The sequence below is a fragment of the Marmota marmota genome, unplaced genomic scaffold (assembly GCF_001458135.2).
Source record: "Marmota marmota marmota unplaced genomic scaffold, marMar, whole genome shotgun sequence".
NCBI classification, from domain to species: Eukaryota; Metazoa; Chordata; class Mammalia; order Rodentia; family Sciuridae; genus Marmota; species Marmota marmota.
In genome coordinates, this window is record NW_026009396.1 from 1 (window position 1) to 13,506 (window position 13,506).

The window sequence follows — 13,506 nt, forward strand, 5'->3', positions numbered from 1 at the left end:
ACACCTATTTAATTGTCAGGGATGCTGAAGAGTCATATCCTAAATTAACAGCACTCTCTTCCCCATGGCCTTCTCCCAGGTTCTCCTCCTGGCATGACCCAACCTGATATTTGGAGTCCTGACAGCTCCTCAAATCCCAGAAATCAGCTGCAAGCCAATGTTGTTTTCTTTGAAGAGAGAAGCAGGAAAATCAGTGTCCTCCAGCTTACTAGCTGAGAGGCCCGAGGTCCAGAGGGAGTATCTGCTGCTTCTCCCAGAAGTTAGGATAAACTATAACACAGAGCATATCCTAAAGTGCATTGAGGACCACTGTGAGAGTTCTTTGATCCTCATCAGCTAAGCAGAAAAGATGGAGAATCTCTACCAGCGTTGAAGCCAAAGGGAAGACGGCTCTCTAGTGGTCATGTTACACATTTCAGTCAAACGAATGGGGGCACTGTGAAACGAATCCCTTATAACTAGGATGGAGGACTGCACCATTGTCTTCAGGACAAATGAAATCAATTTTTTTAAAATCCCTTGGCTAAATTATTACCAAGTTACATATTTAAAATATTTTAATCTGGGATGTAGCTCAGTGTACAATACTCACCCAGAACAAGGTCCTGGGTTCAACCCCTAGCATAGCAAAAAATAATAATAATTAAATATTTGATTAATAATATGATTTTTGTTTATAATATATACTATTAAGTACTGAAAATGGAAATTATGGTTAATGTGCTTAAATATTCAAAATGCTTTTTTAACACGTGGTTGAGGCAACTGATATGCTAAGATTCACAGCCCTTCATTTCCAGTGTTATCATAAGTGGAGGGATTATAATTCATATGATTCACTTTTATCCACCAATTAATGTCATATGTGTCCACTGAAACTTAGAATTTCACATGCAGCGGACAGTTATTGATGTGTTTGTACTTCCTTACTCAATCCTATTAAATTCAAAGGGATAACAAATCCGTTGGGGAATGCCAATTGATGGTGAAACGATGATTATTTAAATCCCACCAGAATATTTAGCAATGTAAAGACCATAGTTACAAGTTTAAATACTAGTTAAAAATGATACTGGGAGCTGGGCATGGTGGCATATGCCTGTAATCCCAGTGGTTTAGGAGGCTGGGGCAGGAGGATCACAAGTTAAAAGCCAGCCTCAGCAATTTATTTAGTGAGGCCCTAAGCAATTTAGTGAGAACTTGTCTCATAAACAAATAAAGGGCTGGGGGTGTGGTTCAGTGGTTGAGCCCTCCTGGGTTCAATCCTGAGTACCAAAAAGGAAAAAAAAAAAAAGATACTATGAACTTGCTGATAGTTATTGTAAAATACAACATAAATGAGTTGATGTGCATGTGGTATTTTTATTTTTTATTCCTGTCATTATAGCTACAGAAAATTTGCTTTCCTTAAAATTAACTTAAATGCATAAAGAACTTTTTAGAACAACATTTAGCAGAGTTGGTACTACTAATCAGAGGCACAGAATAGAGTGGGTACATATATGGATTTGAATTCTGTCCTCCAGACTTAGTGATCTAGTTAACCTTGCTCAGTTTCCCCACCTGCAAAATTAGAATAAAAGCACCTGTCTCTAAGGGTTCATGCAAGAGTCATTTGACCACTCAATAAATGAGTTCAAGCAGATTTTAAGACAAAAGAAGAAGAAAATGAAAAACAGAAAAACTGCAAGTTGCAAAACTCATGAAGATTTTGCTAAACTAAAATTATGACGTATTCATTCTGAGGTTGTAAAACTCTAAAATTTAATAGAATGTTGTATTTATTATATTATCATGTTTTGCTTTAGATTTACTGTGTCAAATATTTTAAGGTAATTTTCATCAAAAGAAATATGTTTTAGATACTAATAATATTTGTACCTACAAATTGCAAAATAAACTCTTGCTATTGCATGTGGTAAAGGCAGAGGTGGGGTGTAGAATGATGGATGGGCTTGGTGGTCCATTCTTGGGAGTTGTAATTCTGAGGCACAGAAAGCTATGACTAAATCAGGAACACTACCTGGAGAAAGTGACCTGGGGTTATAATTTCAAGGAGATGGTCTGTGATCTGTGAGAGGATCTAAGGAAGGCCCCAGTAGGCAGCTGAAGGCTGACTCTCCCAGTTAGTAATGCAGGCTGGATGCTTTGGGCTAAAGTTTGCTGCAAAACATTCTGAACAAAGATCCTAGTCAAAAGGAGCTTTTTAATACCCTGAGGAATTCAGACTGAGTGAGATTAAAAAATACATATAATATAGACGTTGATCTCATAGACCGTAATCACACTCACTACATCATAGGGTCTTACCTTCAGTGCTCTGCCTTCAGTTAGTTGAGGCAGAGTAAAAAGAGATGGTCTCTGTGTTAGGGGAAACACATTTTCTGGAAATGTTCTTGAATACTTGTTCAGAATTATTGCAGGACATTGCTGGTATGGTTGCAGGTATGAGGAAGAGAATAAAAGGTACTGTGGATAAGTCACTAATCCAGAGGCTCCCAAATGCAAGCTGCCTGTTAGATGAAATCTTCCCTGTCTGGCTGCTTTTCCCTCCAAGCCCACCCAGACCTCCACCAATCAGCTGGGGCCTTCATATCTTCCCCTTATACTATCCTCAAAGGTGCTTGGGCATAACAACTGCCAGGTCCCAAGATTTCACAATGATATCTCTTGTCACTAGTTGAAATTCATGAATCCTTACCTTCACAGAGGTGAAATTTTGCTTCTTTTTTGCTTTCAAAATTGGGAAGTCAAACTCGGTTTCCTTGGCTTTTTATCGTCCATCTGAGTCTTCCAGGAAGGAGAGCAGAAAAAATTAATTGGCAGTAGGAATAAAATATAAGTAATGGTCCACACACTCCAGAGAGAAGAAAGAAGGGTGGGCATGAAGGAAAGAAGGGGGCAGACACAAAAGCAAGGGCGGACTGGACTCTCTGCTTTTTCTCTTGCCTCCCTTCTAGTGGTCTGATAGGGTTTGGAGGGCAGAGGGAGAGGCAGGAGCCAGGGAAGGAGGAGGAGTGAAGCACGAGGTTAGCAGTTTAAGACCCCCAGCAAACACCATTTCCCCTAGTTAACTGCAAAAGAAACCCCATTCTATTGCCACAAATACAATATTCCCCCCTACAATATGCATACACTAGTGGGCTACTGGGTTAGATTAATGCCTACAGAAAAAGAAAGGAGGAAGTTGGTACAAACTTTTTCTCTGGATCTTATTCATCCATTTTGTACCTTCTTCATGCAGAGCACAATTCTATGACTAATTAACTGACTGCAAGATGGAGAGACTTGGAGATGGGGGCAGGATGAGGAAAGTGCTAGGGGAGTGATATTGGCCAAATTATAGAGTTATATTGTGTGCATGTATAAATATGTGCAACAGATCCCATCATTATGTAAAACTATAAAGCACCAATAAAAATGTCACAGAAAGAAACAGATAGAAAGATTTGTATAATACCATGGAATCTAATTAGAGTAGTGATTCATATAACTGGATGGTGAGCCTTCGAAGTTTCCTGGGACACTTATACATTAGCAAAACATTGTGGAATCTCCACTTTGTGTCCCTTGGAAGTCCCTTTACAGTCTCTAACTCTATCAAGAGCTAAGGGAATAAAATACACAAGAAATAGGGGCAGAACAGGGACCAAAGCAAACGTCATCCCGGCTTCTGCACATCACTCACTCCACACTGGTAAGCTCTTGCAGACACTATAATCAACATGGTGGTGTCACCATGTTGAAACTATTCAAAGACTAAAGACAAATCAGGATACTTATTGCAGCATAAATATTTAAAAAATTAGAACTTACTTATCTCTAAATGATGGGAAATTTAAAATATGGCACACATATATTTTATGGGATGTGATGCAATCATTTTTTTTAAAATGAGGTAGATCAAATAAGCCAGCCCCCAAAAACCAAAGCAGAATGTTCTCACTGATAAGTGATGCTAACACACAATAAGGAGGAAGGGAAGGGAAGAATAGACAAAGGGAAATGAATGGAAGGGCAGTGGATGGGAATAGGAAAGACAGTAGAATGAATCAGATTTAACTTTCCTCTGTTCATATATGAACACATGACCAGTGAAACTCCACATCATGTTCAACCACAAGAATGGGAAGTTACACTCCATGTACGTATGATATGTCGAAAAAAATCCTACTGTCATTAAAATTAAAAAACAAATACAAAAAACTTTTTAAAAATAAAAATAGAAGAATCACTTTATAGCTATCTTAAAGTAAACATTAATCAAAATGATATGGCATAGGCTTAAGGAAAAGTAAGACTCAAGGAATATGATAAGTTTATTTGATATTGTTTATTTAATCTATAACCAGTTAGTAATCAATAGCTACTCAATGTCAGGGAAAGGAATCACCCCTAAGGAATAGGGGTGAATATTACTATAGAAATTCTGAATTCATATCTTGCCTTTTATATCTATATATACCTAGGATTGAATATTTTAAAAAATAAAGAAAAGAAACCTGAAAAAAAATTAAATGGCTATGATTGGATCTCAAAAAAAAGTGGTTGATCTTTATGTATGCTCGTAACATATTGAGCAAAACCAGTAAAAGAACGCATATAATATGATTCTATATTTATTTTTTAAAAGATGTTTGCATACTTTTTTATACAGGTGTAATGAAGCATTTGGAAGAAAGGAACTATAAAAAAAATTACTTCTGAGGAGTAGGACTGGGGAAGGTAAGATCATCAAGTTGTTTTGTTTTTTTAAGATATAGGATCTTGTCAAGTTGCCCAGGCTGGCCTTGAACTTCTAGGCCCAAGTGGTCCTCCCACTTCAGTCTCCCAAGTAGCTGGAACTACAGGCTGGTGTCACCATACCTGGCTAGGGGAACATTTATTTTTCACACACACACACACATGAAAAAAAAATCTTTGAAAAGTAAACAAAAAAGTGTTAGTCTCTTCTCTACTGATGCAGTTTGACTTCTTCCTTCCCTTCCTTCCTTCCTTCCTTCCTCTCTTTCTGCAAACGTTTGTTGAGTCAATTCCACCAGATACAGTCTGTGCTCTAAAGGAGAATTTGCTCTCCAGGAGAGGAGACCATGGAAGCAGACCATTACAGAGCATGTGATCCACACACTAACAGACATATCTAAAGAGAGCATGGAGTACACTTTGAGATTCTGGCTGACCCTGCTGGGAGAGTTGTGTTAACCCTCACACCTGAGAAAAGCAGCCTGTTCTTGAAGGATGAGCAGGATGGGCACAGAGCCAAGGTAAGATGGATGAGACTGCACAGAGAATAAAATGTGGATTTTCTAGAAACTGCAATCACAGGAATCAGATATCACTGGCAGAGGGTCAGAAAAGAGGGTTAGATTGTCATATAGTGTCATACGCATCATATAGTCCAAGTTAAAATCTTGAGGGCTATGTGATTGTGCTAAATCTGAGCTGACAAGATCAGATTTGTGTTTTGGAAACATCTCTCTGGCAATAGCACGGAGCATGATTCTGAGGAGCTCAGTTAGCCATTTGGGGTGCATAGGTGAGAAATGATGAGGGCCTCAGCCAAAGCAGTGATGGAGAAGACAGAGAGCAAGTATGATCTTGGGGATAATTTGGGAGACTGAACAGGTCAATTTTCACCTTCAACTGGACATAGGATTCGCAAAGACCCAACACTGGAGAAAAACGAATACAACACTTTTTTATTCTAAGGCTCTTCATCAGTCTTCCCTTCATCTACTTCCCAGGGGAATGGAGACTGTGGAAGTAAATGTTCATCTTTCCAAACAACTGAAGCTCTTTTCTCTGTCCAGCTGTGGCAGCTCTGTACATAAAGAGAAGAAATCCCTGAAGACAACGTGGGGACTTGGAGTCTAGCCTTGATGCTGCCATGATTCTGAATGAGCCCTATGTCTTCTCCAGATTTTCACTTTCCTTGTCTATGAAACAAGATGACCAGATGAACCAGATGACCTCCTAAAATTCTAATTCTATAAAAACACTGTCAGATTCTCTCTCTCTCTCTCTCTCACACACACACACACACACACAGTTAGGATGGCCTTAGTCCTAAGCTTAAGCAACTCCATTTTAAAAACTCCAGTTTGAAACCTGCAGTCTCACTAGGCACACCCACAGAGCCCTCCATTATGGTCACAAACAAGTTCCTTCCCCTCACCCTGATAAACAGAGTGAAGCCCCTGGCAGGCTGTCCTCGCCTGATAAAAGGGAAAGGTGAGAAGATCAGGGTGGAGACCTCCAGACCAGATATTTCTGACCTCAGGGTAAATTATGTCACTGAGAAATCCTGTGGTAGCTGATAAGGATTGAAAGGGGGATCAAGAGCCCCAAAATTTAGTATAAATGATAGAGCAAATGAACAGGGATTCAGCCAGCCGAAACAAGGATGCACTCGAGCTGGAGAGCCTGATGAGGATCGGACATCCCATCACTCGTCATTGTTTCCTGATCCTCTGTGTGATCCTCACTGCTCTCAAACTCTACCACCTCGTCTGGACCTTGGTGAGAGCCGCAACTTCTCCCTTCTCCCCAGTCCTCAACTAGTCGTCCACTCCACACCAGGAAAAACCTTCCTGGGTTCCGGACCTGGTCACTGCGGTCTGAGTGAGTGTGCATCTGCTGGACATAAAGCCTAAGGCTTAAGACTTTTGAACTTAGCATGCAGAGGGAATGTCTGTCATTAGCCTATCATGATTAAGTGTGTTTTGCGGTGCTTAGAATTAATCTAGAATTGTGTGCTGTGAATCAATCAATCTAGAATCGTTTGCTGTGAATTGATTATGTCTATTGCAGAGCCTAGCATTAAGGATTGTCGTTTTCTTGATTAAGAACCTATAGAGTGGGCTGGGGATGTGGCTCAAGTGGTAACGCGCTCGTCTGGCATGCATGCGGCCCGGGGTTCGATCCTCAGCACCACATACAAAAAACAAAGATGTTATGTCCGCCGAAAACTAAAAAATAAATATTAAAAAATTCTCTCTCTTTCTTTCTCTCTCTTAAAAAAAAAAAAAGAACCTATAGAGTGAAACTGTATTGAGTAATTTGTGTGAATAAAGTATTGAAAGGGGCAGAAATGCATGGACATTTTTTATTTCTCCCCTTGTCTGCATACATCACAATTTTGCCCCTTCCTGACACATACTTTTATGACTTATTCCATTATTTCCCTCCCTTTCATGATTCTGTAGTTATCACAGACTATTTTGTGCCTTTCTTTATGTATTCAATCTGACTTCCAAAAATAACACTTGCTCCCTACTCAAAGCTTTGAAAATGCCATTTTTTAATCCTCAAAATATATGGCAAATGATGAAGAAAAAGAATTAAAATATGTCTATATTTGTATCTTGTTGCATGAAGGATTGAAGAAAACAAACTTACTTAGTTCAGAGCTAGAGTTAACAAATATTCTTTTTTTTGGAACCAGGGATTGAACCCAGGGGCACCTAACCACTGAGCCACATCCCCAGCCCCTATTGTATTTATTTAGAGATAGGGTCTCACTGAGTTGCTTAGGGCCTCACTAAATTGCTGAGGCTAGCTTTGAACTCATGGTCCTCCTGCCTCCCAAACCACTGGGATTATAGGCTTGCGCCATAGCACCCGGCTTGAAGCGAATGTTCCTTTGAGAAATGAATCTAAAAAATGAATCAAAAAAAAATTGTTATTTTCTTATAAGTAGATCAGAATTTCCCTACCTCTCCACACCACTCTCTTTCTTCTGGAATTCAACAGTATTTCTTTTTCTCATTTTGTCACCTGATCAATAGCTTTAATGTTACTACTTAATTATCTTAGATGTATATATTTTTTTAATCTCATCTCCATGTGTGCCTCTTGATGAGCTTGTTTTTATTTACTTTAATTCCTTATAAGAACAAGCGCGGTCAGTGGCTTGTCCATTGAAAATTCTTGGTACCAATTTTCTGGAAGAATAGAAATCTGAAATCGTTTAGATAATTCATCAAAAATGTTCAGAGCATAAACTGTGGGCCAGCAACTATGTTAAGCATGGGGAATTAAAGATAAAGAAAACAGAATCCTTGTTTTCAAGGATTTGGGAGTCTGTAGGGCAAGACTGCCCCACAAACAATGGTACCAGCATCACTGCACAGCATCTTCTACATATGTATTATCTGTGTGTAGAGTATTTCAATGTCCTCAAAGAAAATGTCTTCTGAGATTTACCTGTTATGATTTATGATTTCAGTATTTCCATAGCCATTGTTAGTGGCTTAATCTTTATTCCTTGGGACAAAAAAATGTGGCAGTGTGCTTGTGGGAATGTAAATTAATACAGTCATTGTGGAACACAATAAGAGATGCTTCAAAAAACTAAAAATAAAATTACCATAGGACCCAGCAATGCCACGACTGGGCATATACCCAGAGGAGTTGAAATCTTGGTACCAAAGATACTTTCACCCCCATGTTTGTTGCAGCACCATTCACAATAGCCAAAATATGGGATCAACCCAGATGCCCTTAGCAGATGAATGGATAAAGAAAATATGGTATATTTACATATTGGATTACTAGTCAGACACACACACACACACACACACACACACAAAATGAAAATCCTGTTATTTGTAGTAAAATGGATGCATCTAGATAACACTATTTTGGAGTGAAATAACCCAGACACTGAAAAGATAAATACCGCATGTTCTCATTCATTTAAGGAGACCAAAAATTCAGACTTGGTCAACAAATTGCAAGCAATAGAAATTATGCAGTATGATTAAATTAGAAGTAAACAACAATTAATAAATTAATTGTGGGATATTGATAAGTTGTCTTCAACACTGTCATTATTAAATCTGAATCTGTGTTCTGGCTTCTGACAAGTACCTTTTAAGGTACTTGTGATTAGGCTTAAATTGCCCAACTGTGCCCAGGGAAGCTAGGTCAACAATGATCATAGCTGGAATAGCACATCCCCAGACTCAAGAAACAAAAACATTCACTAATTCGGATCACATGTGTCTTGAAGAGTGGACAACTCTCACAGGGATTAATTCATGTACAGTCAGGTGAGAAGCTAGCATGAAGAAAAGAGAATGCAGACCAAATATCGTGAAAAAAGGATAGAAAAGAAAGGATAGGGAAGAAAAAGGCAAGGAGTTAATTCTAACTTTTTTTTTTAACCATCTCTCTCCCAAGAATTCCTTTCTGAGGTAAGAAGGCGGATGTGTGTGGGGGGCGGTAATAAAATGAAAAGTGAAAATCATAAATCTTGAAATAAGTCTTATACAGAAAATACATAAGAGCTGTCAAAGCTCAATTTTAAAATCTATTTTTTAAGTGAGCAAAAGCTTTGAACAGATACTTTTCCAAAGAGGACACATAGGTGGCACATAAACATATGAAAGATGCTCAACGCCAGTAATAGTCCTCACACAGAGAAAATCAAAATCACAAGATATCACTGTATAACTATTAGAATAACCAAACTTAAAAATAATGACCATATAAAATATTGATGAGGATTTGTAGAAAATGGTACTCTCATATGCAATGCAATCACTTTGGAAAAGTCTGTCCTCCCTGTGGACCTGCAATGGGGTCCTGACCATCTTCCTGCTCAGTAACCAGTTGTGGCAACAACTTGTACCAGCGAGTGCAGAGGAAGGTAATGATCACAAGTCCCTCTGGCCCCACAGAGCATGTCTGTCCAGAACTGGACAAGTCCCAGTGCACCTGCCTCTAGCCCAGTTTGGACACTTGACTCTGCAAGGCAGCCCCCCCACCCTCCACAGTCTCTCTTCCAGCCAAACTGCTGCCACTAAGAGAGCTTCTGCTACCACTGCTAAGATCCAGCGCATGAATCTTATAAAGGGATTTTCCTGCAGCCTCCAGGGATAACAGTAGTAAGCACCTCCATCATCTCTTGGAAGCCAAGTGCACATGAACAGATCACCATGTCAAGTACAACTCCTGGTACCCACAGCAAAGAACCAATTAAACAAGTGTAAAAATGTGTAACAACAGACTGTGTACCTCTGTGAGACCATCCTTTTTGGATATATACGCTTCACTGACTACATCCTCAGGAAGCCAGTCCCAGAGCCCTATGCCATGTGCTGTTTTCCTTGTGCTCAAAAAGCATAAGCCCCAGAAAAGCCTCTTTTGGGTGGTACTGCTTTGCCTTTTCTTCATTTCTATCTCAAATTGAGCAAAAGGCCCCAAAAGCTCAGCTGGTAACTCTAAGAGTTCAGAGATGGCAATACTAAAGAGCTGTGTTCTTTGCCTTTTCTTGATTTCTGTCTTTAAAGGAGCAAAGACTCCTAGTCAGACTGGCAATGTATATACATTTCAAAGCTTATCAAATGGTACATTTTAAATAAGCACAGCTTATGTAAATCAATTATGCCTCAATAAAAAGTCTTAAAATTCAATCATTGGAGGTATTCCTGAGTGAAAATTAGAAGATAAATGTACATTTATTTAATTTTTCCATGCTAACATGAAGGCCAAGTAAAAAGGTTACTATTCGCCAGACACCATACTAGATATTATGATACAAAAAACAAACCTGAAAGATTTAGCAATTAGGCACATCTCCAAGAGTACATACATGGTGCCACAATTAAAGGATATGACAAGAACAATAAAAAGAAATGCTAACCAAATTCCTAACAAAAGTCTTCCTCTGTCTCTGTATACAGAATTCCCTCATCTGAAAACAATTTGTTCTACCAATTTACAGAATATATGTCTTAAAACAGCCTGACCCCTAAACAGCTCCTCTGTAAGAGGCCTAGAAATCCAGCCCAGTGGTCAAATAAGCAGATGGTAATACAGGAAGAAGCCTCAAGATTCTTCAGGAGCTATAACTGCCTGGGGTAAGCCATTTAAGACTCTGATGATCCTCATGTCCTTATTTAAAATATAGATGGGCTGGGATTGTGGCTCAGCAGTAGAGCACTCCCTTAGCACAGGCGGGACCTGGGTTCGATCCTCAGCACCACATAAAAATAAAGGCATTGTGTTGTGTCCATCTACACCTAATAAATAAATAAATAAATATTTTAAAAATAAAATATAGAAGCAATAATTTATCTGGCTATCTGAAAAGGCTGCAATGAGATAGAATATCTAAAATCCCCCTAAAAGTCATAAGTGGAATATAAATACTAGATGGTATTCATATTAAAAAATAAATGTTTGCCTTACAAATTAAAAAATTTTAACTACCTCCCTTTTCTTATTAATTGCATAGGAAAAGGAAGAAGCTACTTATCAACATTATAATCAGTCTGAAATCATACTTTGAAGTATATGAAAAGCTCATAAGTGATTCACTACATTATTATTATTATTTACAATGCACACTAAATATTTGTCAGATTAATGCTTTTAAATAAAATCATTAGCTCCTTATTCAAGACATAATAAAAACATAACTTACAAGCACTTTACAAACACAAAATTTAGCTAGAGCTGCATTATTTTTATAATTAAAATACATCAATAAATATTCTAATGCTAAAACCATTGAAAGTATTTTAACACTTGCTAGAGAGATCTGACTTTCTGAAAAATACTTACTTCAAAGAATTTGAAAAATTCCCAAATAACTTTTAGATATTCAGACTTATAAAGCCCTATGACCTCTTCCAATCCAATTAATTCTCAAAAACATCTAATTTTTGTTTCTAATTAGGTAGTTAACCATAAAATTTCAAGTCTTGTCATTAGCATTAATACTTTTGGTTAAGAATGATATATGTATCACATATTTTTCTCTAACTTTTAGGTGTCAATTATTTGAAAATGACATTGACTATGTAAATCACAAAAGAAAACCCAAAATGCCAAAAACCCTAAACCCAAAATAAATCTGAATTCCAAAGGAAAACAAAGAATTATAAAATACAAAATTGGATGGTTTGCCAAGTAGGTAAAGAAAACATTGTCACCATTCCCCAATTATAAAGCTGAATCATAGGAGATGACTTTTCTTTCAATGGTAGGATTGAAATGAGGGCCTCAGGCATGCTAAGTACAAGCTCTACCACTGAACTACACCCCAGCCCCCAAATCACCACTGTTGTTCATTAATGCTGGTCAAAAATTTGCAATTTTATATGCATGAACAAAATAAAACAGGATAAGGTTAAAAAAGTATAAATTTGTGTAATTCACTTGGCAGTTCCCAGTGTGAATGCTACCAACCTTGAGTTTCTGTTTTTTATAAACAAAAGGCTTTATGATAGCATTATTTCTGGCAACCAAAACTGCACTCATGAAATAAAGTTTTGAAATAATTAAATGTTTTTTTAAACTAAATATTCCTAATTCTCTAAGCCATCATAAGGAGGAAGACAAATACCAAACCATAAAATACCTCAAGTGTACAAACTATGTACTTCTTCTCAAACATCCAACTTTACGTTCTTCTGAACAAATTCCACTGAATAACAGTGAGATCACCATCAAAAAGCAGTATTCAAGGGGGCTAACCATAGAAAATCAGTTAAAATATCAAAATCATAAAGCTAATGGTAATGAATTAGTTAAATAATGAAATAGGAGAACATTTCACATAAACATTTTATATATGTTGTATCATATCTCACTACAACTTTAGTCTGCTATTGCCCCCATTTAACAGATAAAGAAACAAGACTCAAATAGGTTACATAGCTTACTGAAATTAATGTAACTAATAAATTAAAGAACTTATATTCAAAATCAGCTCCATCAAACATCAAAGTCTTATGCTGTTTCTGCAGCAAAGATCTTCTTGGAATAAGGGTAAGGTATATAATATGTCATTAAAAAAGTAAGTCACAGCCAGGTGTGGTGGCACACACCTGTAATCCTAATGGCTCAGGAAGCTGAGGCAGGAGGATCATGAATTCAAAGCCAGCCTCATCAACTTATTCTAAATAATATATAAAAAAGGACTGGGGATGTAGTTCAATGATTACGTGACTCTGGGTTCAATTCCCAGTACCAAAAAAAGAAAAAAGAAAGTAAGTCACACAGTTACTAAAACATGTATTTGTTTAAATTTCTAAGCATTCTACTCAGCTACAAAACCTTTGTTGAATAATAAAATTTCAGGAAAACCAACCAGAGACACTAGATGTGTTTTTGTCTAACTATCCCAGACAGTTGGGACTGGAATTCAAGAGTCCCTCAACTCTATTGCTACCCATGATAAATATATACAAATACTTAGGAAATATTAAGCAGAACTCAATAGGCATTATAAGGGGCATAGAATGTAATACAAAACATGGCAATATCTAAGGCATGGACAGCAAGCATCCAAAACAATTTTAACTCATCTGAAGCTAAATGATGACTGTAATATATTTAACAATTTGTTTGCCATCTTACAATTTAAGAGAACATTTTAACATTGTTTTAGTAATCCTCTTTAAGTTAAAACCAAAAGCTATTTAATGAAATTTAAACCAATGCATACCTTTGAAGGGTTATACACAATTTTCTCAGTTATATTACCATAAAGAA

General features: G+C 37.4%; 1 long non-coding RNA gene across 1 annotated transcript in view; it reads right to left on the reverse strand.

The window, feature by feature from the left end:
* Positions 1-6: 6 nt before the first annotated feature.
* Positions 7-13,506, reverse strand: part of LOC107133830 — a 26,792-nt gene continuing 13,292 nt past the window's right edge. Inside the window, exons 3-4 of the long non-coding RNA XR_001502407.2 lie at positions 2,702-2,790; positions 7-2,430 (exon numbers count right to left, since the gene is read on the reverse strand). This is a non-coding gene — a long non-coding RNA (uncharacterized LOC107133830). The remainder of the gene's footprint in view (positions 2,431-2,701; positions 2,791-13,506) is intronic.